We start from the raw sequence: 6,768 nt of genomic DNA, 5'->3' as shown, positions 1-6,768 counted from the left end.
TTGGCAGAGCAGACGCTGAATGCGCACTTTCATCTGGTTTGGTCTGCCGGCTTCCGTAGCATCATGAACGCGCAGGTGCGCGCTTTCAGGAAATCCTATACACTACTGTTTATGCTCTAAAAACATTCTAAATGACTTCGTTTCGAGTAAATTCTGGATGCTACCCACTCAGGACACTTTGGAATACATTGGACGAGCAGTATGGAGGAATATTGACACGTTTTTTGTGGACTTTTATGGACCTTTCTGCCTCGGGCGCCATGGACCTCCATTATTTGAATGTCAGCAGACAGCAAGAAGCCTCCAAGATCTCCAGATGCATTTGAGATATCAAAAAAGTACTCCAGAGTGTTGTTCAGCATGGGGGGTGAGTAGAAAATGAAGGCTAATCATGTTTTGGGTGTACTATTCCTTTAAGGACTATGGCTCTGTGTGAGTCTGGCAACTTCAAGGCAGACATCCAAAAATGGATCTGTGGTAACAACTGCTAGGGCATCTAAGGCAGGAAACTTTGCAGAAAGGAAACACAGGTTACTAACCTCTTAAATGTGACGGAGGATGATTATGAACCAGTGAGTCACTAACCTGGTTTTATGGTTCAGTCCATGCCCAGAGAACAAGGTTGACTGCAGCCAGTCGGCTGACAAGACGCAGTGGTTGCCGCCCCGAGAGTTCCAGATGCTGAAGCCTTGAAGACTACAGAACTGCCAGAAGATCAGATCCAACAGATGAAGGAAGGCAGGATAATCCAGAGGGAGAGGCCAAAGCCAATATCGAGGACGTGCTTAGGATTTAGAACCAGAAGATCAGAGGTCTGAAGAGATTCTGAAGGAACATGCAGGACGGTGATAGGAATCAGTTCCAGGTTAGGTTATCAGGCAGAATCCAGCAGGAGTCCAAAGACAGTTCAGGCAAACAGATCAGAACGTGGACAGGCAGGCTCAGAGGTCCAAAAGCAGAACAGGTCAGAATTAGTCAATCAGAACACAATCGGGTATGCTACAGAAATCTCACCAAAGGCTCAAGAATAATCTTGTACTGATGTCCGGTTAGAGGGCTGGTTAAATGGAAGCTGGAGCAGGTGGATGAGATGAGCGGTAAATGAGAAACTGGCGCAGCTAGGCAGGAGAATTAAACTAGTAATCATGCCAGTAATCAGCACCAAGATCATGACATTATAAAGAAAACTAGGAATATTCTTTTTCGCCTCTATTAATGAAGATTTTTATACACCTGCAGGTATGTAGTATGTAGAGCACGATATTCTCTCCAGTTTCCTAGCATTTTGCTTTAAAGTGCGCAGTTCTGTATCATACCAAGGAGCCAGCTTTCTATTTTTTAAGTTCTTCTTTTTCGAAGGGGCTATGTTGCTTAAATGAAAGATAAATGATAAATGAAGAATTTTGAAAATTATTTTTATTACTTTAGGCTTTTAAGCATTCCCAGGCATTTGAATTTTCCACTGAGCCTAAAGAAAGAAAAAAAAACATACAAATATGGAATGTACATTATCGCCACTCTTTTAGGGGTCATTGTGTTGTTTTTAACCTTGTCCTAAATGACAGACAACCAACAAAACAAGACAAAGACTCCATTGTGAGCAAGCTCTGCCTTAGACAGGGAAAGGATAATAGGAACTGAGGCCAATTTATTTGATCAATTCATTTTAGTGAGACAGTCTACTAGTCCCCATTCCATACTGCTTCCATCTAAACACCCAACCCAAACCATAGTAAGAATCTTAAACCCGCTGACCCTGAGTGAGAGAGACCTTGTTTAAATAACAGTAATCCTTCCTCATCATCTCTGTTTTGCAGTTGGAGAGATGTCAGAAGGAGCCAGGGGGAAAAAATGGTAAAGATTGTGTCTGACACACATGGAGAAAGTTACAACTGTTCCCACTCCAATCCAGCGTATAGTCACATCGGACTGGTCCCTCTATGTAAACACACAACCCTGTACTGTACATAACATTGTGAGTTGTGGAAAATGCCTGACTGGGCAGCAATAATCTTTGACTGCACAAACCTAACAGTGCGCAATTTACCTCAATAGTATTTTCTTTTGGGCCTGAGAATCATAAATATGTATTTAAATCCTTAATTCAATTTTGATGTGAGCAAAGTAAGGAAATCCTATTTTATGCTCTATCTCTAGAAGTAGGTGGTGGTATAATTTTCTTCAGTATGTAAAACCCTGTCAAACAAAAGTCCTTCATTTCTTACACCATCTTAATCCTTCTGGATGCAAAATTAATATCTTAGAGCCAGGATCTACAACATATGACATCACATAAAGAGTATATGGTCCTTAGAAAACATGAAACTGTAGACATGATTGGCCCTGTAAACTGTCATGCTGAGCAGGGTGAGAAATAATAACATACACAACCAAGAGGCCCATGGTAAGTGTATAGGGACTACAAACCAGGCCTCAGGTGGGATAATCTGCAAAAAAATAAAGCAAGTATTTGTTTGATTTAAAAATATGTGGGAAAGCGGCAAAAAGAGATGCATTTAAAAATCCAGTTTTCAATGTGCCAACATAGTGAGTGCAAACATTCCATATTACCTGAAAGAATTATAACAATAAAACTTGTTGATGGCAGCATCATACTTTGCTTTAGCAAAGGTTAGCTGCACTGAATTAACCGTAAAATAATACCTTGAATAATTCTTTAAAGGCTACAAAAGAGCGGAGGTTGACTTTCAGCAGAATTGTGACCATAAACAGGCATCCAGAGAAACAATAAAATGGTCAAAGAGTTCAAATACTTTTGAAAGGGTCTGTATCCTTGCTGTCAAAAGGTAGAAGTCAGGACTTTTGGGACAGGTTGACAGACTGCTATTGACTGTAACCATAGTGGCTTCAAATCATAATGAGAATGTGGTGCCTTTAATGAGCAGTACATTTTTATTTCTAATTAAGCTTTTTAAGACATTGAATCATACCTCTCTACAAACTGTTAGAAGGTTGCATTGATCTACAAAAAGGCAGTAGAATATCTTAAATTACAAAACACTCAAACACCTCCAGACTTTGAGGTTTCACATCTGAATTTTGTTAAGCCAGCCTGTTAATGACTTTAAATTCACACGATGTTTCTGTCACTCGTCCAAATCTGTGTGCGTTTATTTTTGTTGTTAAATTGACAGCCTCATACAGCGTAACCCCTGTGCTGCTGCTGATTTGAAGTCTTTCCCTTCTGGAAACTCTGCATGAGTCTAAATGATGTGTATATGTGCACATGCAAGCTGTACACAATCTGCACATGAGAATATGCGTGTGTGCGGGTCCATCAGTCAGTGGCTGGGCAAACCCAGAGGATTGCGTCACGTGCATGAAGCAAAAAGCAGCCCCTGCCAGTAAACTAGTCTTTAATTGCTTTGCAACTGAGAACACATTGCAGTGAAAACAAGGGGCTCATTGTAAGTCCATGTTCATCCAAACACACCTCGTATTTTCTGCAGATCACTGACCCCTTACAGCATTTACAATAAAACACAAATCCAGCAATTAAAATGTTTGTATGCACACTCACATGCAGACACCTAAAATGCATGCTTGCATCTCTATATGCTTCTATCCCCCCTACAGTAGGTAGGTTTCAAACAACATGGATTAAAGTGACTTTGGTTTGCTTGTTTTGGGATGTTTAACATAATGTTACTGTGATTTGTCCTGAAAGCTCTGCATGATGTCGTCATTTAAAATAAGGGATAGAGAAACTTGTCTGTGTTTCATGACAAATTCAGGTTCTGGTGGTGGTGGTCTAGCTATGATGTAAACCAGATGTAGTCTAAATGTAGAGTTTCTTACCGGCTTAGGGTGAAAGAGCCCTGTGTCTAAAAAAAAGTTATAGGGGAATTATTACTTTTCAAAGCATTTTATTATGATTTGGTCAAAATAATTAGTTTGAAGAAAAGATGGGGAGATTAATTTCCCTGAAAAAGCTACCTGACTATTTCCCTGAATGCTTATGGAACAGTCCCTTCACTACAAAACAATTAGCTTAATTGAATAAAAGATTTCTGCTTGATTGAGAGTTTTGCCTTTATCTGATTAACCTTTTTACAGTGTAGGTATTTTTGTCCACAATGTGGGCTGTGTTTGCGGCAGTCCAGATGTCATTCCATTCTAAACCAATGTGTCCTCTCTTAGACAGCAGGAAACGCTGCTGAAGTGAAAGAAAAGAGCCATTCAAGTGGTCAGATATTTCCAGTCGATGAAAACAAGCAAGCATGAGCTGAATAAATAGGGATCTTGAGTCTGCTCATTGGACATACAGCTTGTATTTAAAGTATGTTATCTGATCTCATTACTCTAAATTAAATTAGTTTTGTAGGACTGGACATGATAATGTCTATCTCCTCATCTGAGCCTCCATTGAAGATGAATGAAAATGTTAAAATAAGAAATTAGCTATTAATTCTTACCTGATAGAACAGATTTCATGAAGAACTTTCTGTGTTAGTAAAAAGCCAAAATACCAACACTCAACTATTGTAGAAGTATGGTATTTGGAGATAAATAATCCATTGATTTATGTATTTTAATTTAAAATTAAATGTTCTTGAGCTTGATTGCACAGTGGTATTTATGTGATTGGGCTGCTATGACTTACAGTTATGTTTACATTGTAATTTAGCTGTATACAGCATTAGTTTATACTGGAAGCAAGAGCAAGAGGCCCTCCAACATCATTATCCCTAAGCTTACACAGGATCGACTTTGCCAGTTAACATAAATATTAGTATTCATTTCTCACCACAATGTTAACGGCAAGGATAGAAATGTTACGATTTATCATGAGGCACTTATCAAACAACTTCCACAATAAAAATGACTTAACCTGCTACCAGGGATTCTCTGAAAAGAAAAGAAATTCCTGGACCCCTGGGTAATAACTAATGATCACCCTGTTTTATTTTATTTTTCTATTGCTTTTACGTATTCAGGATAACCCTTTTCTATTATTATCTATTCATCACCTATATTATGTATATAACCACCCTTGGGAGGAGGAGGGCATCACTATAGAGAACTGAAAAGTATTCATACACTTAGTCTAAAAACTGACAAATTTAATCTCTCAATATTTGACCGAAACCATAAGATGCAAGTTCTATGGAATAGCTATTCTTGTGAGTCAGACAAACCAGCCTTGTGGAATGCCACAAGAAAGAGCTGCAGTAGAGGAAGACAGGTTACCAAACATTAGACAGATGACCTATAAGAATTTCAGATAGCAAGGAATTAAGTTGAGAAGAAATTATGAAAGCAAGGTTACAGGATTAGTTCAGAGCTTTGCACTAGTGCTGTTGCAGTATTTATTTAGTAATCACAAAAGAGAAAAAGTATGGAACAAATGCAAAGCTACCAAGATGTTGCCATCGACCTAAACTAACTGGCTAAAAGGTTAAACACGGTAATAGCAAAAAAACATCGATATGCTTTTTTTTTTAGCGGCAGAAGGAATCAATTTTGCAAAATAACAATTAGAAAAGTCTCCAGATGTGCCATTTGTAAAAAAGACTAAGGTCTGTAACTGCGTCAAAAGGTGGTTCTTCGAGATATTGACTGAATACAACTAAAAGCAAGGTGCTTCAAAGGAGCAATGAGTAATAATGACACCTAGTGTTTCTAATTAGAAAGACACACAAAACTGACACCCCTTCCCCCATCCACCCCAAGAAGTAAACAAAGGCCAAACACTGCAACTAAAAGGTGGAAACTGTGGCGCAACAATGGTGGAGTAAGTGTTCTTTGTGTGTGTCAGGGCGAACACTGTGAAATGTCATTACGTTATCACACCTGCGCTTGTATGACTTCATATCCTTAAGGTCCTATTATGGAAAGAGACTGTTTCCATCACAGAAAAAGCTCCTTCGGCCACATTGAAAATAGTCCAATTTTCTCCTGTATTTATCAGATGCAGATTACTCCGGCCACAGTGGTTGTCTTTGTGGAATCTCACTGTTCATTTTCTGTGTTTCTGCTGCTTCTAAAGACCTAAACATGGTCTCTTATCACTGTCTGTTATCAATGAGCACATATTGGAAGTGTTGGCCTAGTGGTTAGAGCGGTGCGCCTGTGCTCTGAGTAGGTTGCAAGTACCTGGTTTGATCCCCACAGCCTGCACCCTGGGCGTACTCCAATGTGAGATCAATAAAGATCAATTCTTATTATCAATATAGGATCTGCCCAAAGTTTGGATCATTTTAAATTACTCCTTTCTTTTCTTTCTTACTGATGAACTAACCTTCTGACATGAAGAATCAAAGCACTGCCTGAATATATGCTTGAATGCTGAGTGCATCTTAAGTGCTTAGTTCGATTCTTTGTTATTCATTCAGTTCATATCAAATACAGTTAAAGACATAAGTTTACCTACATCAATGATTATCAGTGTCAATAGCCCCTTTTCTATTGTCACTCAAAAGCCCGGGGCTTTTGCAAGCCCAGGTAGCGTTTCCATACACATTTACCCAGACAAATTGACTTTCCCAGGGCGTTACCTTCCTAGAGCTTTGGTGCCTCTAGAGACGCACTACTATCTGGGCTGTTAGGGGTGGGGTTGTGTCCAGCTGCAGTGTTTTGTTTCACCAGCAGTAGCAGTAGTGAAGCTGTGTATAAATGATGTTTTTCATACCTACGTTTGTCACAAAATACGTTTTAAGATGTATTTAAAGAAACATTTGCAGACAGTACACCTCAAAACTTTCAAATCTGTGTCAAAGCTGCAGAACCTCTTATCTTTGGGGCAGG

Source organism: Cyprinodon tularosa, unplaced genomic scaffold (assembly GCF_016077235.1).
Source record: "Cyprinodon tularosa strain WSP-4 unplaced genomic scaffold, ASM1607723v1 ctg8, whole genome shotgun sequence".
NCBI lineage: Eukaryota > Metazoa > Chordata > Actinopteri > Cyprinodontiformes > Cyprinodontidae > Cyprinodon > Cyprinodon tularosa.
Note: the sequence above shows the minus strand (reverse complement) of the source record.